Here is a 25219-nt window from a genome sequence, read left to right as displayed (position 1 = left end):
TCCAGGACCGGGGAACGGTAACTGCCTCTTTGCGTTCTCCAAGAAAAACAGCCTCCCATCCCTCCTCACACATGCTCTGCTCTTCTGGCGTAGTCATCACTCTGATTCATTCGATCGCAGCCGTACTAACAGGAAAGGACTGTGGGATCATCTGCTGTCGGGACAGAAATCTGAAGTGCGTGCTGACATCAGTCAAGGGTGACGGCATCCGCTGGGTTCATTACTCTCCCCGAGCTATTTACACAGTGCCTGCCACGCCAAGCCCTGGGCCAGGGGCCGAGGGTGAACAAAACAAGTGGGCTTCTCTGCCCTCCTGGACCTGAGAGTCCAGTAGGGGAGACACGTTTTACAACCCATAAACTATGACAAGTAGGTGGGTGAATCTAAATTTGTATATTGAAACCTAACCCCCATGGAGATAGTATTGGGAGGTGGAGATTTGGGGAGGTGATCAGGTCTTGAGGGTGGAGCCCTCATGAATGGGGTTAGTGCCCTTAATAAATGAAACCCCACAGGGCTCCCTCACCCCCTTCCACCATGTGAGGACACAGAGAGAAGATGGCCACCTATGAACCAGGGAGTCAGCTCTCACCGGACACCAAATCTGTGGGCACCTTAATCTCGGACTTCCCAGCCTCCAGAACTGTGAGCAATAAATTTCTGTTGTTTAAGCCACCCAGTCAATGGCGTTTTTGTTATGGTAGCCTGAATAGACTAAGGAAGTATATAGTTTGGGATAGAAGTCTGCATTTGCTTTTCTGAGGATGCTTTGTTCGAGGTGAGACATGGTGAATTTAAAGTTAACCAGGTGGAAAGGTAGACGGGTGATGACTGGGAGGTGAAGAGCAATTCAGGCGGAGCGGACTGCATGGCGTTGCATGGAGAAAGGAGGCCCTTACCTTGGGGGAGGAGTAGACCGAGGAGAACCATGTGGCATCATAGCTGTAGACATAGGTCCTGTGGGACCACAGGGGTGGAAACTAACTGTAAGTAGGGGTCATGGGTGACTTAGTGGTAGTGGTGACATCTCAGCAGAATCAGGACGTTTGACGTACAATTTCTTGTGCTTTTGTTTGTACCTCTCACATGCAATTCCTAGGCTTGGGACCTTTTCCAACTTAAGAGTATCTTCTCCTAAAGGTGGGAGCTAGAAATTCACTTTCCTAGACTCACGTGACGCTAAGATGAAGGTGTTGCTCCTGGCTATGTACCCTCCAAGCCCAATTATCTGGTCCTGCTGGGGATTCTGTGAGTTACCTAATACAATCTAACATTCTCCCTTTGTTTTCAAAGTAGCTAAAATGAATTCTGTTGTTTGCAACCAAGAACTCTGACAAATACAGGGAGGATGATTGAGGAAGTAGAGGAGAAAGGAGCCTATGGCCAGGGGTGAAAAATAGCGTGACGTAGCAAAGAGAACGTAGCAGCTGAGGATGCCAATTTCCCCAGTCTGAGAAGGAAATATCCTCATCTTAGGGGCAAATGAGCCAGCCCTAGGGTTGCTCTGGTGCTCCTGATGCTACTGGGGGCTTACTGGACACCTGCTACTCCAAACAGGAAATCAGGACTGTGGGGACATGTAATGAGGTCGTAGGAAGAGGAGTGTTGGGTATAGTGAATAGAGTATCTTGTTCATGAAGTAAGGGTATTACCCACATCTCCTCAGACCCTTTAATCATCTGCCATTGGTATGTACAAAAGAACACATTCCTGAGAACCAGAAGCCCTGGGCTGGAGTCCACACACAACCTGTTAATTGTGTGGCCTCAGGCACAAAGTCACTTCAATTCTCTGATCCTCAGTTTTCTCATCTGTAAAGTGGGTAATACATGGTTATATGACATAGCACCTGTGAAAACCCTCTGTAAACCGTAAAGTGCTGAACAAACACATAGATGATTCTCACCATCTTTGTGTTGCTAAAACAGATGCCAAAAAACAAATGAAAATTAAGATGAATAATTTCAGTGGGTCAGTAGGTTCAGTTGGAGGCCACAAGTTGGAAGTAGTCAACATTAGGAGAGAAACAGCTCTTGACAAGAATGTTATGAATAGTGTGAGTCAGTCAGGACGCTCTCTTGTGGTTTCAAGTGACACAAAACCCATGCCAAAGTGCCTTCAGAAAAAAGAAATACAACTCACATCTCATATCATCAAAAATCTCAATGTTCCAGGCACAGTTGGATTCAAAGACTCAAGTAATAAAATCACAACTTTATCTTTCTCCATCTCCTGTTTCATTTCTAGCTGGCCGTCCTCAGACAGATTCTCTCTCTGCTGACGAAGGGCCGCAGCAGCTTCAGCCCCATGTAAAGCTAGGTTTTGATCTATTTGAAAGGAACATGGTGGCCTCTCAGAAATTCTTGTAAATGCCTTGCATCTCATTGGCCCAAACTAAATGACATACTCCTACCTGAACCAATAGCTTATGGGGTGGGGGGGGATGTGATGATCTAATTGGGTGATTCTGAGTCATATGACCACATCTGGAGCCAATCAATACCACTTGCCTCACAGGGACTGGGAATGGGGCAGGGTGGTTTACACATGTAAATGGAGTGGTTAAAAGGACCACACGTACCCACCCTGGATAGTTACTGATAGAGGGTACTCACTATGCTTTGAAAAATGTAAGTGGGACCCATCTTTAAAAAAAACACAAAATCATGCTTAAAAATGCTGCAAACACTGTAAATTCCACATCTGATTCCTGCCTGGGAGGAGCCTTAATGCATGGGCTTCTGATAGTTACTGGTCATGAGAGTGACTTGAATCCTGCTCTCTGAATAGACCTTTCACATCTTTTAACTCTTCCAACCTTCTACGGAGCTCTTACCTCTGTTCCTTTATTTGATCTAAATTTAACAACAGTTCTTTGAGTCAGAGAAGTTAAGTAACTTGCTTAAAGTCACACAGCCACCCCAGATTTGTGGCCGCCTGGTTTATAAATGGAGCAGCGGGTCTACCCACTCTGATCCTGGCGGCTAACAAGAGATTTCTAGGGGGAAGATAGGAGAGGGGAGACGCAGGACTATCGGCTAAATTTGAACACGAAAGATTCTGAAGGCAGATGGCAAAGCAGACAGACTTGGTCCCTGTGCACATAAGCTCAAAGTCTGCTGGCAACGCAGACAGAGAAGCCCACTCTGGTGTTCTGTGTGTTTATGACACAGATAAGCGCAGAGCCCTCTGGGAGATCCAGCTGATGTTGATGATGACAGCGTTCTTCAAGTGAAGACGGGAACAAGCAAGTCCGCCTCTTTAAGGATCATATAACCCCCATTTTAATTATTAACTTGCTGCATTATTAACTGACCAGCTGTGTGTGGCAGAAAACCAAGGGTCAGAACTCCACAGCAACGATTCATTCCTGGTGGAACCTCTGGCACAGTGGTCCGGAGACCTTCGTAGGGCACGTTAAGAACCTGATGGATGATGGCAAACCTCCTTCCAGAAAAGTACACAATTGGCCTGCAGTTCAGGATTCAGCTAAGATGATAGTTCTAGGTATTTCCTCCGAGGGTCCCGAGGGGCTAGTGCTGTCCCCCATCAAGCCTAATGTAGTCCCCGGTCCCCTATCTTTCCTGGTCTCTTTCCGGATCATAAAGGCAGCCTTGGGAAAGAAGAACGGGAGGCAACCAGGAGGTGGGATTTAACAGCACAGACCTAAATTATTGGGGAAGAGAGGAAAATAAAGTGCTCCTCGCTGAACTGCCTTTCACAAGGCACGGACCAAATAGAACTCTGAGTGGATATTTCCACCAACGCATGCGCTCACAGGCTGCCGTTAGGCACGCGAGCTCCCGTGTGTTCTCAAATGTCAACCACGCAGACACCACCTTCGAGGCTTTGGCTTCATTCCAGCTGCACTGTGACAATTTTTTCTTAAAACAAGACGCTTTAACTTAAATGTCTTTTAAAAGGAAACTTTCTCTCATCACCATAAATGGAGAGCCGCGAATATTACTTAGGAAAAAATGAAACATTCAGAAAACAAGGCAATGTGATTAAATCCTAGCTGGTCTTGGTAATTGTCCTTAGCTCTGAGCCCAGAGATAGATTTTCTGTTTAAAAAAAAAAAGAGGGGGGGTGGTGGTGGTCAGGTGGGGGAAGAGTGGTAGAGTGGCAGGGGAGGGGATAGCAAATGGAACAGAGATGTGAAAGACATGTTAACGCTACTCTTGGATTCTTGATGTTATCAGAGGAACGGCAGTGATTGCGAAGGCAATGACTTTCTCCCCAGATGGGTCGTTCTTACTTCATTCTCCACTTAGATTGGAGAACGCCATGATTTATTTCACAAATATTTATTGAGTTGTCTACCAGTGTTCTTGGCCCTGGAGGAACCGGGATGGGTGCGGACAAGACACGGGGGAGGAGATATTCTCGTGGGGGAGACAAATGAGCACACAGAAAATAAAATCATTTCAAATCGGGTTGAGTACTACTAAACAAACAAACAAAAATGATGACGGGGGTTGGGACGGGGAATCGGAGAGGCATGGGTTGGGTGAAGGTGGACCTCACCTACTGGAGCCAAGATCAGAAGGCAGCCTGGTCCTTGACTTGAGTGAGAGCCGAGTTTCCAGTAGAAAACTCGTGTTCAGGATCAGGCTCTCAGGGAGTGGGAAAGTGGTTAGCGGCTGTAACTCGATATCTCAGGCAAAATCTGAAGGACACGAGAGAGGCCTGCTCTTTGCCCCTGATTCAATCGGAAAGCAAAGCAGATGTTGTCTTAATAGTTTTCCAGTCCAATGGCCAAGAGAAAACAAAATATGTCATACATGTGGTTGTATTTAAAGGCAAGATTACAACACATGTCCAGCCAACGTTGGTTGCTGCTGGAGCAAGGGATTCCATCTGTAATCACAGCAGTTAATCTAATTAGCTGCAAATGAAGACGCTTGTTTTCAAGTTTGGCCAAAACGGTCACAAGTACACAGTATTTACAATGTTTTCCCCTCTTTTCTCTTTGTAAGGCCCCAATTTGGCATCCTGTTTCCTTAAGTGCCAAGTGCTGGTGACATGACGTGAGGGTTTCTGTTTGCTGTTTTGGCTTGATTGCTGCTCAAGCAGAGGTTCAGTGCCCTTAAGAAATTAGATTGGTTAAAAAAAAAATATTGGTACAATTTCTTTTGATCACAATGGATCAGTATCTGGTCTCCAAGATGGAGCCTGTGCAATCCACCAACAGATATACTCCCTGCATTGAATTGTTGCTCCCACACCCTGCCTGCTCAACCCTGCAGACAGCCCAGGTCCTCACCCTACCAGCCCAGGACCCTGGGCTTCTCTTAGCGGGCTCTGGATACAGACGGGCGTAGGGCTCTCAAAAAACAGTTCCTGAAATCTCAGACTTCACGCCGGCTTCCCAAGTGCTGGCGATTCCCAGGGGAGTGAGGAGTGGGAGGCGGCAAGGGTGAAAGGCTGATTTTAGCTGTGCTTTTGGAGCCTCCTGAATCATCTTTGAAGGCTGGAGAGGCTGGAGGAGGATCATGGAGTAAGCTCATTCCATTTAAAAGAGATCACTCAGATACAAGGAAAAAGCCAGACGACGACGATGCTAGGTGAAAAATCGCAGGCGGATCGTGCCCCAAACTTCTACAGAATTAATGCTCCAGGGTCATCACCTTTTAGGCTCCCCAAGGCAGAAGGGTTAGGGGTGCGGCTTTGGACCCCGGCAGTCCTGGGTTCAAATGCCAGCTCTCTCACCTGCTTACTACATGTTGAAATGTGTGTAAATTGCTTAACCTCTCTGAGCTTCCGTTTCCTCACTTAAAATGGGCATGACACCACCTGCCTCTCAGAGTTACTCTGAGGATGGGAGGTGGTGCAGGAGAGAAAGTCAAGGTCATTGCCTGGCTTGTAGTTTGCATCTGCATTCGATAATGATAGCTTCTCTGCGCTGCTCTGATCCTTCCCTAGATCTCCCCTCTTTGCTCCCTTCTCTGGTTTCCTCTTGTGGCTGCCCTGACTCTAAGCAATCTCTATGATGTCATCCAACTCCGACCTTTCAAATTCTTCTTTAAGTCATTTGCTTTTCAGGGGCCGCTCTGGGTGACCACCATCCATACAAGCTGTGGTCCCAGGAAGTTCTTCCCAAGTGTGTTCCGTGTAACCCCAGCTAATGCCTGTGAGCATTCCTTGGGAGAATTTAAAAAACAAAACAAAACAAAACAAAACAAAATTCTGTGGTCCTATCAATTTAAGAAATGCTTAGAGATTCAGTGACTATAAGTATATTAAAGGCTCTGAGGAATCCTACAGCAAATAAACCCACTTAGCTTTGTTTACTGTAACGTGTCCACTTTATCTGATCACGTGGTGTCCCCTTATCCCTGGGCTTTTCTCTAAGTGCTTTCCTTTATAACCTCTCACTTCATCCTCCCAATAACCCACCTTCACAGATGCAGGAAAAGGATCAGAAAGGTTAAATGACTTGCCCCTGATGCTGCAGCTGGATAGTGCCAGAACCAGCTGCTTTCTCTCCATCTGGAAGAAACAGCTTAATACATCCCTTTTTGGCTAAACAACCATAGCATCTATAAAGCACTGGATGGGCTCCTAGGATTACATTGCCCAATAATTGCATTTTCTTGGCAATGGGAAAACCAGAGAAGGGGAAGTGATTTTTCCAAAGAATTAGGAGTGGCAGAGCCAGAACTGGCATCCAGCCTACTTACTAACCTCCAAGCCTGGCTGCCTTTGCCTTATGCCCAGGGCTCATAGGTCCTCAGCCATCTTCTTGAATTCCATTTTTCCTCCCTCCAGGACTAGAGCAATGTTGTCCAACAGACCTTTCTGAACCGATGATGGAAAGGTTCCATAGCTGTGCTGTCTTATTTCTGATAACCATGAACCACGTGTGGTTACTGATCACTTGAAATGGATCTAACACAAATGAGGAACTCAATTTTTAATTCTATTTAATTTTAAATAACTTACATTTCAATAGTTACATGTAGCTAGGGGTTACCATAGTGGACAGGGCAACTCTAGAGACCAGAAATCATACTGAGTCTATATACCCAAATCCATGCAATTATCATAGGAGTAGAAGAGCCTTGTGATAAAAATTGAGTCTAAACTAACTTGACCCTGTTAGGTGCTAAGACAGGAGGGAAGAGGGCAGGGCACAGCCACTCAAGGAATGACAGCAACCAAAGTGGCAGAAGATTCACCTCCTAGTTGGCCTTGAGGATTAAGAGGTTTGACTTCTAGGAGACCTTGAGCTTCATTATATGCTCATTGCAACAGCCTGATAAATAACATGCCCGCAGGCGCCATGACAGCCCCAAGGCTAACCGCAAAAGGCCAAAGAACGGCTGGTGGCCCGATCCCTGGGAATCCCAGCCCCTTCCCCAGGGCAGTTGGGCTGATCCCACCTGCAGGCGTGTGAAGCTACTGAGACCATAAAAAGTGACACCACCACGCGGAGTGGCCCTTTGGGCTCTCTCTCCCCTTTGGAGACGGCCCACACTCCGTCTATGGAGTATGTACCTACTTTTACTTTAACCTGAGCACCCAATTCCCACACCTCTTTCCTTGCCTTTCTCTTGCCTTACACTCTATGCAGTGTGTATCTCCCTAAATAAACCTACCTTTACTCAACAGTGGCTCGCACTTGAACTCTTTCCTGTGCGAAGCCAAGGACCCACACTAGGCAGGGCACATCCCAGGGGCTCAGCCGAGACTTGGGACTCGGCCCTCCTCAGGCCCCACATCTGTTTTCCTGCGTCAGTGCTACACTCAGTTTCACTTAATGGCAGGGAACAACCTGGGACACATTTGCTCAAACCTATTCCTCCTTTCCCTGGCAACTTCCTATCCATCTTTATAATCTAGGCTCAAATGCATCCTCCTTCAGGAAGTCTTTGATGATTTACTTTACCCATCATCAAGTAGAGTGAAGGGATTCCTCTATGGAACACCTGCGTTTCCTATACTTGTGCCCAGATGGATAAGAGAGTTTTGTTTTGTTGAAAGCCCTTTGGTGAGCAACTGGAAGAGAGAGGAGAGAGTTTGCCTGAGGGGAGAGCACTGTGGCAGGGCTGTCTGGGGAGTGGTGTGAGAGAGATAAGGAAGATGTAATTAAAGGAGATAAGTGATATGTGACTTAACCTTCTCCTCTATCTCCCTTACAAAATCTTTAGCAAAAGTAGACATTGCAAACTGCCGTGACACACAGATAAATCTCATGAACAATTTTGAGAAAGAAAAGCAAATCACCAGCTTCACAGTGAAAACACTCAACAGACTAGGAATTGAAGGGAACTTCCTCAGCCAGATAAAGGGCATCGGTGGAAAAACCCAGAGCTAACATCATATTAAATGGTGAAAAGCTGAATGCTTTCCCTCTAAGGTCAGGAACAAGACAAAGATGCCTGCTCTTGCCGCTTCAACTCAATGTTGTACTGGAAATTCTAGCCAGGACAATTATTCAGGGGGTGAAAAAAGGCATCCTGGCTGGAAAGGGAAAAGTAAAACTATCTTTATTTACAGATGACAATCTTGTGCATCCAAGATCCTAAGGAACCCATCAAAAAACTATTAGAATTACTAAATAAGTTCAGCAGGATTGCAGGATAAAAGATCACTATACAAAAAGTTATATTTCTTCTATTATTGACAACGAGCAAATTGAGAATGAAATTAAGAAAACAGTTTTATTTACAATAGCATAAAAATGAATAAATACTTAGGAATAAACTCAACCAAAGAAGTACAAGTCTTTTGAACTGAAAAACTATAGAATACTGTTGAAAGAAATTAAAGAAAACCTAAATAAATGGAAAGACACCCCATGTTCACAGATGGCAAGATTTAATACTGTCAGGATGGCAACACACCTCACACTGAGCTACAGATTCAATGCAATCCCTATCAAAATGGCAGCTAACTTCCCTGTAGAAACCGACAAGCTAATCCTACAATGCATATGAAAATTCAAGGGACACAGAATAGTAAAAACAACCTTGAAAAAAAAAGAACAAAATTGGAAGACTCACAATTCCTGATTTCAAACTTATTTACAAAGCTACAGAAATCAAGACTGTGGAATTGGTAAAAGAATAGACATAGACACCAATAGAATAGAATTGAGAGTCCAGAAATAAACCCTCATATTCATGAGCAAATGATTTTTTACAAGGGAGCCAAGACAATCAATTCAACAAATGGTAGTGGGACGACATGATAACCACATCCAAAAGAATGAAGTTAGACCCTTAACTCACACCATAAACAAGAACTAATTCAAAATGTGTCAAAGATCTAAATCTAAGAGCTAAAACTATAAAACTCTTAGGAAAAACACAGGGTAAATGGATGCTCAGATATAACCAAAGCACATGCAATCAAAGAAAAAAATAGATAAATTGGACTTTGTCAAAATTAAAAACTTTTGTGCCTCAAAGACAATATCAAGAAAGTGAAGACCATCCACAGAATGGGAGACAATTTTTGCAAATCATCTCTCTAATAAGGGCCTTGTGTCTAGAATATATAAAGAAGTTATTACAACTCAATAATTAAAAGACAAACAACCTAATTACAAAATGGGCAAAGGGTCTAAATAGACATTTCTCCAAAGAAGGTAAACAAATGGCCAACAAACACACAAAAAGATGCTCAACATCGTTAGCTATCAGGGAAATGCAAATCAAGAACACAATGAAATACCCCTTCACACCCACCAGGATGACTATGATAAAAAAAAAAAAACAGACAATAACAAGTGTTGGTGAGGATCTAGAGAAACTGGAACTCTCATACATTGCTGGTGGGAATGCAAAGTGATTCAGCCACTTTTGAAAACATTTTGGCAGTTTCTCAGAAAGTGAGGCATAGATTTACCACATGACCCAGCAATTCCCATCCTAGGTATATAGATGAGAAATGAAAATATGTCCACACAAAAATTTATATACAAATGTTTATAGCAATATTATTCATAATAGTCACTCAAATGGTAGAAAGTATGTTGGTGATATAGTCATGAGCCTAGCTGCCTTCCAGATGGTGGAAACCACCCAAATGTCCACCCACTGATAGACGAATAAATAGCCATACAATGGGATATTATTTGTCAACAGCGAGGCCCTGGTGCATGCTACAACATGGATGAACCCTGCAGACATTAGGCGAAGGGAAAGAAACGGGACACAAAAAGCCAGTGATTCCAAAGCAATCTATGGACTTAACGTGATCCCTATCATAATACCCATAACATTTTTCGCAGACCTATATAACAAGTAATCCTAAAATTTATATGGAATCACAAAAGACCCAGAAATGCCAAAGCAATCCTGAGGAAAAAGAACAAAGCTGGAGGAATAACCTTCCTAGACTTCAGACAATACTGCAGAACCACAGTAATCAAAACAGCATGGTATTGGCACAAAAATAGATATATAGATCAATGGAACAGAACAGAGGGCCCAGAAATAACCCCACATGCCTATGACCAAGTAATATTTGACAAAGGAGGCAAGAATATACAATGGAGAAGACAGTCTCTTCAGCAAGTGGTGTTGGGAAAGCTGAACAGCCACATGTAAATCAGTGAAGTCAGAACACTTCCTCACCCCATACACAAAAATAAACTCAAAATGTCTTAAAAACTTAATTGTAAGACAGGCCACCATAAAACTCCTAGAAAGAGAACACAGGCAAAACATCCTCTGACATAAATCATACCAATGTCTTCTTCGGTCATCTCCCAAGGCAAAAGAAATAAAGGTAAAAATAAACAAATGGGACCTAATCAAACTTTCAAGTTTTTACACAGTGAAGGAAACCATTAAAACAATGAAAAGACAATCTACAGACTGGGAGAAAATATTTGCAAACAATGTGACAATGTGACAGACAAGGGCTTAAATTCCAAAACACACAAACAGCTCATACAACTCAGTATCAAAACAAACAAACAAACACTCAAACAACCCAATCAAAAAATGGGCAGAAGACCTAAACAGACATTTCTCCAAAGAAGACATCCAGATGGCCAATAGGCACATGAAAAGATAGTCAACATCGCTAATTATTAGAGAAATGCAAATTAAAACTACAATGAGATATCTTCTCACACCAGTCAAAATGGATGGCCATCATCAAAATGTCTACAAATAATAAATGCTGGAGAGAGTGTGGAGAAAAGGGAAACCTACTACACTGTTGGTGGGAGTGTAGTAACTGGTAGTTAACAGTGTAGTAAACTGGTGCAGCCACTGTGGAAACAGTATTCCTTAAAAAACTAAAAACAGAGTTACCATATGAGCCAGCAATCCCACACCTGGGCATATATCCAGAGAAAACTCTAATTCGAAGATACATGCACCCCAATGTTCATGGCAGCACGATTTACAATAACCAAGACATAGAAGCAACCTAAATGTCCATCAACAGATTAAAGGATAAAGAAGATGTAGTATATGTACCTGTCTTTGTCTTCTTTACCCATTCATCTGTCAATGAACATACATATATACATATATATATACACACACACACACACACATATATATATATATATATATATATATATATATATATATATATATATATATATACATATACAATGGAATACTACTCAGCCATTAAAAAGAATGAAGTGCTGCCAGTTGCAGCAACAAGGATGGACCTAGGGATTATCATACTAAGTGAAGTTAAGTCAGACAGAGAAATACAAATATCATATGATATCACTTATATGTGGAATCTAAAAAATGATACAAATGAACTTATTTACAAAACAGAAACTGACTCAGAGACATAGAAAACAAACTTATGGTTACCAAAGGGGAAATGTGGCAGGGGAGAGGATAAATTAGGAGTTTGAGATTAACAGATACAAACTTCTATATATAAAATAGATAAACAACAAGGTCCTGCTGTATAACACAGGGAACTATATTCAATATCTTGTAATAACCTATAATGTAAAAGAATATATGTAACAGAATCACTTTGCTGTACACCAGAAACTAACACAACATTGTAAATCAACTATACTTCAATTTTTTAAAAAAGCAAAGATATGTGGGGAAAAAAAAGCAGCAATTCCATTTGTGGAATTCCATATATGTGAAGTCCAGAATGGGCAAATCTATAGAGACAGAAGGGAGATTAGTGGTTGCCAAGGTCTGAGGGGGTGATGGGGAGAAAGGGGGTGATGGTTAAGGGATGGCATTGTTTTGTTCTGAGGTAATGAAAATGTTTAAAATTGATTGTAGTGATGGATACACAACTTGTGAATATATGAAAAATCTGAACACATATACATTGAATTGTACACCTTATGTGGATGAATTGTATGGTTCAATTCAATAACAAAACTGTGTGCAAATAGCAAGTGGCAGATGGATACATATAACACGGTATTTATTTGTAAAAATACTGACACCAGCAAACAACACTCTTTTAAAGGAACATGTACAAATGCAGCAAAAATATAGAGACATGCTTGTGAATGAGAAACACACAAATTCAGGAAGGTAATTACAAGCCAGGGAGGGGATGGTTAGTGGATGAGGGAGACACAGGGCGCTTCAATTATATTTGTAACAGTGATTTCTTAAGCTTGGGATTAGGTGTTCCTGATATTATTCCATATACCTTTTCTTAAATTGTGGTATGTTCAGTTACAATGTGTCAATTTCTGGTGTACAGCACAATGTCCCAGTCATGTGTATATATATATATATATATTTGTTTTCACATTCTTTTTCATTAAAAGTTATTATAAAATATTGAATGTAGTTCCCTGTGCTATACAGAAAAATTTGTTTTTTCATCTATTTTTATATATAGTGGTTAACATTTGCAAGTCTCAAACTCCCAAATTTATCCCTTCCCGCCCTCCTTCCCCTGGAACCATGACTGCTTACTATGTGTGAGTCTGTTTCTGTTTTGTAGATGAGTTCATTAGTGTCCTCTTTTTCCTTTTTTTAGATTCCACATATGAATGATGTCATATGGTATTTTTCTTGCTCTTTCTGGCTTACTTCACTTAGAATGACAATCTCCAGGTCCATCCATGTTGCTGTGAATGGCATTATTTTATCCTTTTTTATCACTGGGTAGTATTCCATTGTCATGTACCTTTTTTGTTTCATAGACATTCTCCAACATTTTGGAAGTTGGACATGTGTGTTCGATGCAGTGAGTAGGAGCCCCAGACTGGGTGAGCACAGGGCTGGACCTAAGAGAGCCAGGCCCCTATGGGCTCCCCACACCCAGTGGACCTTTCCTGAATGGACTCAAACAGGGTACCATCCTTACAGCATCCTGGCTAGCGTCTGCAGCAAAGAGCTGGAGCTTCGCGGCCAGTCAGCCCCTCTTTGAATCTCCGCTCTGCTGTCATTAGCAACTTACTTAACCTCCCTGAGCTTTACTTCCCCGTCGGCCAGATGGGAATAATACCACCTACTCCTCAGGACTGGTGAAGATGGAATGCACAAGCCCTCACAAGGTGCCTGGTTGCCCCACCTGCTCTGGACGAGGCTCTTGTCTGAGCCTCACTCACCTCCCTGCCTGATCTCGCTGGGAGATCCCGGTTCTGTTCCATCCTTCACTCCTTCACAGGGTGTGCAATCACCATCAGTCAAAACCCCAAGTGGAACTGACTTTGAGAGCAGCGATCCCATCCTCTCTTCCTCACTACTTTGAAGAGAGCTCCCTATACTGCTCTTAAAAACGAAGAAATGTATATACATATATTTTTAAAAAGCTGGCTCTGTCATTCTCCATGGGTCATTTTTGTATTACCAGCTGTTGTTCATTAATTCTTGGAGGCCTGCAGGGCAGGGCCAGCTACTGAGGGTCGAGGGGAGGGATGATGGTGTGTGCATACCTGTCTGGAACCTTCCACACGATGGCCAGGTGGGCTGGCTCAGCCCTTCTTGGAGTCTGGAAGGTTGGACAGCTTGGCCCAGGCCCTCAGCAGGTAAAGTCCAAGTGCATCACAGCCCTTCCTGCCAGGGGCAGCCCAGCACCTGTGAGGAGAGCAGGGCCTCAGAGATGGGGTCTGAGAATCAGGCAGGCAGACAGAATCTGAGCCTGTGCTGGGACTGACCAGGCCGGCCAGTCCCGTCCCTCTGGCTTCTTGTAGGAGCTGCTGGGGAATTGCTCCCATGGAGGTGATTCCAGTCATTGAAGAGAACTTGGGCAGCGCATTCTCAGGGCTTTGGGCTCGAAGCTTCTGACTCCAAACGTCAGTCCCAGTGCCGAATTCTGGCTGGGAACCATTGCTTTTATCCCTCTGGGACTTGGCTGGTTGGTTTTGCAAGGGCTGCTGTCTCTGTGCCTAGTTCGGGTCTGAATGCCACCCAAAGTCTGTGGCTGATGGGAGAGGGGAGCAGGGTGGTGGGGTCCTGTGAGGGCCCAGCAGGTGGTGTCCTGGCTGGTGTGGAGAGCCTGGTCACCCCCTGATTGGCGCCCATGCAGGTCAGAACACAAGCCCTATTTACTCCACTTCTGATTGACCTGCAGTTACCCCACTGTGATTGCCTGGAGTCACAACTTAGCCTGGAAAATGCTGCATCTTTGTAGCCTCTCCCATGGTCCTCTGGGACCACATCTGTCCAGTCACTGACCCCCACTAACCCATGGTCTCCCTGGCTGAGAGTGGGTCAGGGTGGAATGAGATGGGTGGCTTTGAGAACTAAGGGAAAAGTTGACAGTTTATTTTCTCCACTCTCAGTCATTTCTCTGGAGTCCAGCTGGGCCATTCTCCCACTCAGATGAGGGTCCTCCGGAAGTCAGGGTCCGGGGCTGCCACCAAGCCTTTACCTCTCCCAGGGGCTCTTGGGAGTCACAGCTGGCTGCCCACAGCCATGGCCCACCTCCTGTCCATCCACTCCGCTGCCAAAGCCATCCATCTACAACTCGAATGGGGCTGTGTCACAGGCCTGCCTTAACAACCCTGCTTGGCTCCCCTCCATGGACTAGAGGTCCCCAGATGGGTTTTTGCTTGGCCTACATTGAATTTTTTTTAAATCTGGAAGTTTTGCATGAAAAACTGGCTTTTCCAGCTTTTCTTGAGACATCAAGTCCTCTTCCTGCAAAAACACAGTTGGCTAGAGATGAGCACACCGCCTCCCTAGGCAGGTGTCCCTTGAGGAACAGCCTCCTTCTCTCATTGCATCACCTGCCTGGAACCTGCATACTCTTGAGTTTCTCCCTCTAGTCTCCAGGCAAAGGCTTGGGGGCACTGGATGACATAACCTCTGTCTGCTTTATGACTCACCTTCCCTTTCCTCCCTCCCCTCAGTCCTACCCCCCAGTACATTGGGTGCACCAATCTCTCTGCTTACCAGATAAGCCAGGTTCTTTCTAACATGGGTCCACATCCCATGCCGTTCCCACTTCAGCACTTCTATGTCCTCATTCAGCTGATACAAACTGAGCACCTACTATGCATGGTGGATCTGGGCCAGGTACTAGGGATAGAACCAGTGTAATGGTCCTGGTTCACCAGAAAAATTGGAGTGGAGAGAAGTAATAGGATAGATGGATAGATAGATAGATAGATAGATAGATAGATAGATAGATAGATAGATAGATAGGGATTTATTATAAGGAACTGGTTCATGTAATTATGGAGGCTGAGAAGTCCCAGATCTGCAGTCAGCAAGCTGGAGACCCAGGAGGATCAATGGCCTAAGTTCAAGTCTGAGTCTGAAGGCAGAAGACCGATGTCCCAGCTCCAAGACAGGCAGAGAGAAAGAATTCTTTCTTACTCAAGCTTTTTATTCTATTCAGGTCTTCAATGGATCGGATGAGCGCCCCACCTCACTCCTCCCACACTGGGAAGGGCAATCTATTTCATTCAGTCTCCAGATTCGAATGTTCACCTTATCCAGAAACGCCGGCACAGACTCACCCAGGATGGTGTTTGACCGAATGTCTGGGCGCCCCATGGCCCAGTCCAACTGACACGAAATTAGCCGTCACATCCAACCCTGGCTCTCCTGGAGCCCACAGCTCAGCCAGGTATAAGGAGAGGCTGGAGAAGAATTCCAAACTAAGCAGGAAGTGCAGGAGGAATTCTCACTTTAATTTCAAGCTTCACCTAGATTAGTACCTCCTTCAAATCTTTTCTGACTTCCCCATACAACCAGTGACTCTCTCTTGGATGCTCCCAGAGCACACATCTCTTGGGAAGATGATTCTCTCTCTCTCTCTCTTTATTTTTACAATAAAATGACCTAAGTCTACAAAAAGGTACAGAGATCATATAGCAAAGTCCCATGTACCAACCACCCAACCTTAAAAGACAAAGCATTACAGATACAGCACAGCCTAGGGTGGCCAAGTTGTCCCCATTCGCCCAGATTTTCCCAGTATTAGCACTGAAAGTTCTGCATCTTGGGACCCCTTAGTCATGGACAAACCAGGATGGTAGGTCACTCTAGTGCAGCCTTACTCCCCCCCCACCCCCAGGTAGACCCCCTACCTTGAAATCATAATTCCCCCAATACTCCCCATCAGAGGAAGCCACTGATTTGTTAAAATTGAGGGTTACCATTTGTGTCTTTCTTTCTACTTTAATCAATCCCTAAATATAAATAATTAATGCTTAATCATAATTAATAATTAAATACAAATGATATTGGAGTGCTGTTTTGCGTGCACGCATGCAAACACACACACACACACACACCCCAGACTGGGTCCAGAAAATTTTATGACCCTTTCCTGATGGGTGGTGGTGATATGTGTATGAGAAGCACTGGGTGAAACTTCCTGCAACTTTGAAGGCAAAAATAGGAAGACCAATAAACCGCACAGCACAGAAACCGGAAAGAGGAGGAGTGGGGAGGGATGATGCGGGATCCAGGGGACTGGAGCAGAAGCGGAGGAGGGAGACAGTCTGTCAGAAGAGGGTCAGAGAGAGAGGACCCAGGAGAAGAAGGTCTTTAGAGAGGAGAAATGTGCAAGGTATGTTTGAAGAAGTTGCTGCCAGTTCCCTCTCTGGATGCTTCTGTGACATAGGAAAGCCTACAGCCCTCACTAGCATGTGAGGGTAAAGGGATGCTTTCAGGGGGCCATGGGAAGAGGTACCAGAGCACCACTGCTGACAGATGGATGAGGCTGCACTTGGGGTCAGATGACAGACTCAGTGCTTCCCATGGTTCCCAGCTGCTTGTGCCTGCACCCCCCACTAAGCTCCTCCAGGGATCCGGACACAAGGTAAGCGTTTGGTATTATTTGCGGAAGGAGGGAGGGAAGGAGGGAAGGGGGCGGGGGGGGGGAGGAGAGAAAGAGGAGGGGAAAGGAAAGAAAGGATAGAAGGCAGGAAGGCAGGATGGAAGATAGGCGGCTTTACAGGACAGGCAGGCGGGCGGGCCTCAGCTCGTCCAGGGTCCAGCAGTGGTCTTCCCGACCAGGCCTTCCTTAGCAGAGCCATCTGCAGAGCAGGGGGCCGGGGCCGCGTGCCCATCGCACTGCTGCGGTCCTTGGAGCTGGGACCCGCTCGGGGACTGTTCTCCGATTTGCTAAGCCGCGGCCAAACCGCGGCCGGGAGGCAGGGAAGAGCCTTCGAGCGAGCGAGCTCGTGGGGGTGGAGGGTGGGGAGAGACAAAGGCGCCGACAGAGGGAAGTGGAAAGGGGCGGAGGCGGGCTGCTTAGCAACCGCAGAAGATTTAGGGAAGTGGCAGGACCATTTCTCCGGGTGCCTCTACGGGAGGATTTTTTTTTTTTTTTTAAAGAAAAGAACTCCTCACGCCCACACTGGCTGGTCTGTTGTGGCGGCTCTGAGTTGAGCGCCTCTGGAAGTCAGGGCGGTTGGAGGGAGGCGGGCGGCCACGTGCGCGGTGGGAAAAGCCGCAGGAACCAGGGGACCTTCTCCAGCCCTTCAGGGGAAGAGAAGGACGGCTCGCAGTAAGTTGTGGGGACGCAGCCTCGCTCTCCTCCCAGCTTTTGGCTGGCTCCTCCAGCTGCCCCGCCTCCCAGGCCGCCATGGTCAGAACACGAAGGTGGCCGGCGATTTCTCCCGCTTTCTTTTCCCCGAGACCCCACGAGCGGCCCGATCCTGCTCTTTCCTCCCCACTGAGAATTCTCTGTTGCTTTTCTTTCTTAATTTGATTTTCTCTGGCTCAGAATCGAGATCAAAAGAAGAAATTCTTTCCAGCCTTTTAGGAATAATTCCCAGAATCTCCCACTGGAAATGCATACATAATTACCACAATTATTTTTAAAAATCATGCTCGCTTTCTTATCCATTCCTCCCCCACCCCCGTCTCTGCTGCAGGCTTGGGGAGGAGGGGAAGCTTCCAGAGTGCCTATGGGGTGGCAGGTTGACCATATTCTCGAGGGCAAAGTGTCAGGCCTGGCCCACTGTCTCCCAGCAGGAGTTTTAGACGTGCCAGCGAGGAACAGGAGTAGTACTTCAAAAGCACTAAACACAGTGGAATCACCTGGTGGGAAGTTACTCCCTTTCTCATTTGCTTTCATTGTCTTAATTTCAAGTATCGAGTTGGTGTCATTAACGCCTCCCTGACACATACTTCCCTCCCTTTTAACAGCCCTGATGGCAGCAGACCTCCCTCAGGCTTCCAGCACACAAGAGCGACTGGCTGCAACTGAACAACTGTTGCTTTTCATTGTTTGTCTTGGGGGTACCATCAGGGGTTTGCATTTAGGGTTGGTTCCTTCTCAGAGGAAAGACAAGAAAGTAGTAAATCACAATCGAGGTGGAGCAAGGATAATGGCGCCCAATGATGGAGGCTTCTGGAAAGGCCCCCAGTCCGTCAGTCCTCCATCCAGGATGCCGGCTTTGCATCCCGCAGGCTGTGGGTCAGGCCCAGGGAAGGACCCTGTTTGAGGTGAGCTGGTCCAGAGGGCCAGCAGCTGGTGCTGATGGAGCCTCAGCTGAGAGCTTTTAGTTTTTGTTGGAGCCAGTCAGCCTGGCTCCGCAGCCCAGCTGTAGTCCATTCTGCTCCCTGAGATTATGGGAGTCCACTCATCATTGTCCACTTTGGGAATATGAGGCTGTGAAGTGTGGGCATTTGCCAGACACCAGACATCTGATGCCCACCCTGGACACCACCGCTTTCTCCTCTTGGACCAGAGGTTTGAATGGAGCAGACCCAGCTCTGAGGCTGGAATGCCATCTGGGCCTGTCTCCCTCTGGGCATCTCATTCTTCTGGCCACAGTGATGGATGGATGGGTTTCAGGGATGGTTCAGGAATGGAGATTTTTGCTGGGAATGCTGGGGCTGGTTCTTTCCCACTGGCCTTGATCCTAAGAAGATGAGATGGGAACTCCTACAGCCATTTCTGCCAACAGTGAAGGAACTGAGCTGAGAAACTGGGAGAAAGAGAAATCTGATCCTGATGGTATCGCGCCCATCGCTGCACCCAGCTGTGCCTGAAGCTAGCCTCCACCCTTGGCCGCCTTTAGAGCTCCCCTCTGAGCCGACAAATTCCCCTTTCATGTAATCCAGTTAGGATTGGTGTTGCAGTCACTTGCAACCACAAGAGTCTTAACTGATGAAATGGCTTGAGCAAATCCTTGGCCACTGAAAGAAAAAAGAACTCAAAAGCCATGTTCTAGTGATGTGGGTGAGTGGCATTGTCACTATACACAAATACCAGCACAGAATAGGCTGTCATTGTACCAGGAAGCTCCAAATTTCAGATCATCATGTAGATGACACAGGCTGAGTGTATCGCTTGCAATGGCTTATTTAATCCTTGTAGCAGTCCTAACACTTATGAATACTTTTATCACCATCTTATAGATGAGAAGATTGAGACTCAGGGAGCCTCTGTGAACCTTAGTGGCAAATCGAGGCTTGTTCCTCAATACTGCATAGTCTCAGGGACCTCTCTGCTGTGAACAAGTAGATTGCTCACTGGTTGAGACAAAAATCTGAGACTATATGATTGGGAGGGACCAAGGGGGCGGTGCCATCGGGTGACACAAGATGATGCTTATGTCGCAGGTGATGTGAATGTGGTACCCAGCCCACATGGCTGCATATAGGGAGGGGTGGGGCTGCAGGAAAGGAATCAAACTCTTTTTACCTCTGATCACTGACAGACAGGCAGAAAAGGCCCTGGGTTTAGATCCGAACACATACTCATTAACTGGATGACTTTGGACCTTTCATCTTTCTGAGCCCCACTGCTTTTCTCATCTGGAAAATGGAAACCCCAGCCCCCAGCCCCGTTCATCTCACCCAGCTACTGGGGCATCAAGTGAGGGCAAAGTTGTGAAAGATGATTGGCAAAATAAAAAGCGGGGCTTCAGGAAGAAGAGAATCACTTGAGTTCCCAGAGGTGGAGGGGCAGATGAGAACAGGTGGAAACCAACCACCGATACTTCCTCCTCTCCATCCAGGGCTGAAGGGAGGCAAGCCACGCAGTGACCTGAAAGGAACCTTTCTGTCCCCAAAGCAGGGAAAGATAAGAACAGTGAAGTGAGAGAGGCGAGTGCTGCAACAGGCGCTTGGGGGGTTATTTTTACCCTGTTATCTCTCTCCTGAAATGTCAAGCGTGGAGCCACCTCACTCCCAGTCCCCTACCCTCCCCAGCCACTAAACATGGCAACGCAGCCTGGAAACAGGCCCCCTTCTCCTCCTCTGGTTCCTCTGCCTCTCCAAGAGAGTCACAGTGCTATGGTGACGGGAGGCATGGAAACCCTGAAATAGAGAACTGGGAGGTGAGACCTTTTATTTGGGTTCTGGAACAGGCTCACTTCCTCCTAGAGGCCCGAGGTGCAGAGGAGGCCCTTGGCACTGTTGGGTACCTATTCTAAGGTTTGCATCATATGGGTTCTTTATGTGGCAGGACGCAGAAATCCCTGTTTATTTTGGGTTATGTAATAAAGAACATTTAATTGGCTGAGGCCACTAAAAAACCCAGCCATAGGGCACAGCTTCAGGCAAGGCTTGATCCAGGGGCTCGATGCCATCACAAGGACTTAGTGCTTTCCTTCTCTTGGCTCTGCCTTCTGTGATACTGGCTTCATCCTCAGGCACCATACTGTGCTCCCCCATAACCTCTAGCAGTTCCAGAATCTTCCCCGATGATCACAAATGGTTGCAGTGGCTCTAGACCTCATGTCCACACAGACTGGTTCTCCCAAGGAAAAAAGAGGAAACTTGTTTTTGCCAGAAGGTTCCAAGAAATGTCTTGTCATGTTTTGCTGGCTCTGACTGGGTTCTGTGCCCATCCCTCAATCACTTGGGTGTAGGGGCAGAAGGTGAAAAATGCACTGATTTAGATTGCGCCAAAGCAGATTGCCAAGAATAGGGAAGCAATGATTTCCCAAAGGAGATTTCGGGCACGGCACCCAAAATGTGATGGGATGAATGCTGAACAACGTGCAGGAGACTGTTGTGTGGTTTATTCAGTTGGCAGTTTCATCCTCCCCAATCCAGGAAAGCCTCTGAGATTAGGGGTGACTGTTCTTTCTTATCCTGAAACAGGCCAACATTAATTTCTTCTCCTTCTACAGGTTTCCCTGGGGTTCTGAGTCCTAAGATTTCCAGGTCTGTCACTTTCAAAATTTCACCAAGGCAACAGAATCTCCCCCAGGTAGATGGGTAGGTACAGGCTGAAATGCCATCGACTTATCTGCCAAGTGCTTCCTCTGCATGTAAAATAAAATTCACACCCTAGACCCTGGCTTACCCATCACTCATCCCGTCTATACATGTGTCACCACACTAGCGTCTGGTTATCCCTTAATCAAGCCACTTGCCCTCCTGCCACAGAGCCTTCTTCCTTGTTCTTTCTCTCCATCTAGAATGCTCTTCCCTGAAATCTTCTCACAGTTGGCTCCATCTCACCATCCAGGGCTCTGATCCAATGTTACGCCTTCTGAGAGGTCATCTCTGACCAGCCCAGCATGTAACACCACCAGAAATGATCCTGTTCCTTGATGGTTTAAGTATCTCTCTCCCTTCCCAAGACTGTAAGCTCCATGAAGCCAGGACCGTGTTTGTCCTGTTGACAAGTGTGCCTTCCAATTCCTGGGTCTGTGTCAGGCACATTGGAGGTGCTCAATAAATCTTTTTGCATCAATGAATGAAAATTCTTTTCTGAATGGCCTTGGAAACTTTTACAGGGCAGGATAATTTCTTAGATGTTGTTCTTGGCTTTAACTTGGTACTTACACTGGGCACAGAAGAGATGATACACAATAAGACTCTTCAAATTGAAAGCTCTCTGCTGAAAGGATTTGCTCAAAGTTGTGTCCGAATTAGTCCGGAAAGATACCTGGGAGCACTGAGTGCGTCTTTGAGGAATTCCCTTTCCAAAGCCAGAGCTTGTGAACATTTGAAGGCCCGAAACTGCAGAGGGGGACCTGGGGCCATCTTGCTATCCAGATCCCTGAGTAGGGTGGCAAGACTACCATTCACAAATAAAAGCATGTAAACAACATGTGATGGTGATATTGTTTACTCCTTGACCCAGTGAAGCAGAGTGAGAAGAATGTCCCGTAAGAAAAAGAGTATTTCACCCTGTCCATTGTAGACCCATAAGACAATGTCCAAAGCTCAGTGTGCCAGTGGCTCAGAAGGAAACCCCATGCTCTCCGTAGACACAAACTCTCCCCAAGGCGACCAAGACCTATTGGCCCGTGACAGTCCTCAGGACACTCAGGTGAGAGAGTGGACGGCCCAGCGCAGCTAATGGAAACTCAAAAACACACTTCCTACAGATAGACATCAGTTGTCTAGTTACTCAGTAGACAAGACACCATCTGGGGCGGCTCAAGGATTCTTAATCATTGCTAATTCTCTGTTCACCCAACCAGATCGAACCCCCTATTACGTTCTCACGTGGTGCCCTGAATTTTGCACTGTGGGACTCCCCACCGTTTGTATTAGTGTCTATATTTAGGTGATTATTTGATTAATGCCCATCTTCCCCACTGGACCCCAAATATCTTAAGGGCAGGGATAGATCCCTTTAGCTCGCTGCTAAATCTAGACACTCTGTGTCTAGCATGTAGAGCAGCTGTCATACACACTTGTTGAATGGAAGGATGGATAAATGAATGGAGCTCAGGGTCTGCTGGGAAAACACCTCACAGCCAGCCTGACTCACCTAGAAGAGAGCAAAGAGGCTGGATTTTTTCAGTGTGAATCAGACCTCATTCTCACATGACCACCTTGTCTTCCTCATCAAGCCCTCTCCTATGCCTAGAATGGTATCTGACACAGAGGAGAGGATGAACAGATACTGGGAGAATAAATACATGTTTTGCTTCCCCCCCCCCCCCGTTTTATGAAGGAGAAGTAGTTACGTTATTTCTTTATATTTGGAGGAGGTGCTGGGGATTGAACCCAGGACCTCATGCATGCTACGCATGGGCTTTACCACTTGAGCTGTACCCTCCCCCCGCGCCCCTACCTGGAGAATAAATACGTGAATGGACACGTCAGGGAGCAGCTCAGTTATCTTCTTAAGAAAAGGTCCTGGAAAGGGAGAGTGGGGGGAGCTACAATATGCAAATACCCTGTGAACCAGACCCAAAGGTACCATTTAAGTCATTCCCTTCAGACTTAGTGGGTCTGGTTCCAGGAGTTGCTAGACCAACAGGTCAACATGGGGAAATCTTGGATCGCAAATTTTTTTTTTTTTTTTTTTTTGAGACAATGCTCCTTTGGATTGTAGTGCAGCACATTCTGGGGTTACATACTTGTTTAAGTGAGTTATGGCTTCTGGTTCTCATCACACACCCTGATAAAAAACCAAACCCAGGAACGGTACTGTACCTTAGGAGACAGCCTGGCCCCGGTCTCTGCCACCAGGTCAGGAGGGCACGGAAAGGGATTTTTCTTCTCCATTGCCACATCTTCCTTACTGAGGGACAGCTGAGTCCAAATGGGTCTCTTTGTATCTGAAGTTTACCCAACCAAGGGCTCAAACAATTGTTTTCTGGCCCTCCTTTTGAGGGTAAGAGAGAGGTCCGAGATCCGCTCTTCAATCACCAATCCGAAATCAAACATCAAAAGACTCCCCCAAACCGTTAGGAAAAACCATCATCAAACCAAATTTCCAGACATGCCGGGGTCTCCAGCCCACCCCAGCCCCACAAGCAAAAGTGGCTCACCTTTGAACTACAGAATCCCTTCTAGAACCAGAAGGAAAGGAAAGGGATTTACGCTCGTCTCAGAGTTGTAGGCTCTGGCTTGCCCCCAGGATGAGTTCATTATTTATTCTTAGAGACGGGACTCAAATTAAACAAACAGTGCCTATAAATAGAGCGGGATACACTCAGCTCAGTGTCACTGGAAGGTCCTTTTCACAGGGACAGATGCACTAAATGGAAGTTCTAGGATTACCCTGCTGGTACTACGTGGGGAAGTCTTGTCCCTTTTCTTTTTAAATGTGGTCCAGGAGGGGAAAAAAAAAAAAAAAAGCAGGTGAGTCAGATTTTGGGATTTGACCCGATTCTGTCTTCATCTCTTTTTCTAAACGCTCATTCACATTATTACCAGGAAGAAGTGGCAGGGGAAGGGTGCTGCGCGATGAACACCCTGGCTGGGCAGTTTGGCTGTTCCCTCCAGGAACGGAGCCTGGCTCAGGCTGTATTTGACAGAGTGTTCTGCTCTTTTAGGTTAGATTGCAAACTCCCTAAGGGAAGGGCCCAAGTGCTAGGCTCTCTTCGTGGTTTCCCCCGATTTGCCAAACGCAGGGATGACTAGGGTTTCAGACCCCAAGCTGTGAACTGAAAGTTCCCTCTTTTAAGCACAGCCATCTCTACGGTGGGGAGGGGATGTGTTCCAGGCCCGGTGGGGCCTTGCTCTGAATCGCCCTGAGGGGTAGGCTTGAAACGTAATCACTGCTCCGTGATAGACCAGCGGGGGTGGAAACATCTGGAATAACTGTGAACAAACATCAAGCAATGAGGCAACAAGGTCAAATCACTACAGTAACCACAAGAGCCACCACGGATTCGACCCGTGGCCAAGTCATTCCAGATACCCCCTTAAACACTTTGTAAAAGCTTGTTTAATCTTTCCCAACAACTCCTACCAGCTGGGGACCATTACTGTCTCTATTTCACAGATGAAGAAATGAGGCACCAAGAGATTACGGACCTTGCTCAAGGTCACACAGCTGCTAAGATGGGATTGGAAGTCAGGCAGGTTAGGTCCAGGGCCCGGTCCCTTGGGGTAGGAATTAAGCCCTTGGAGCCCACAGCTGTTGGCTGTACCGCCTGGTGCAGGCCTAAGCCCATGACTCCCCGTCA

General features: G+C 46.2%; 1 protein-coding gene across 2 annotated transcripts in view; it reads right to left on the bottom strand.

Annotated features, from left to right (window-relative positions):
* The window catches only part of MRTFB (myocardin related transcription factor B), a 238115-nt gene extending 214049 nt beyond the window's left edge, over positions 1-24066 (bottom strand). The window contains exon 1 of one of the 2 annotated variants that reach the window (XM_074346824.1): positions 23739-24066. The gene's annotated coding sequence lies outside the window, so the exon portion shown is untranslated. Of the gene's footprint in view, positions 1-13855; positions 13981-23738 lie in introns of those variants that run through there. The other variant, XM_074346822.1, reaches the window with a different exon arrangement.
* Positions 24067-25219: the final 1153 nt, after the last annotated feature.

The sequence above is a fragment of the Camelus bactrianus genome, chromosome 18 (assembly GCF_048773025.1).
Source record: "Camelus bactrianus isolate YW-2024 breed Bactrian camel chromosome 18, ASM4877302v1, whole genome shotgun sequence".
In the NCBI taxonomy this organism is placed as follows: Eukaryota; Metazoa; Chordata; class Mammalia; order Artiodactyla; family Camelidae; genus Camelus; species Camelus bactrianus.
Note: the sequence above shows the minus strand (reverse complement) of the source record. Positions and strands in the feature narration are given on the sequence as shown.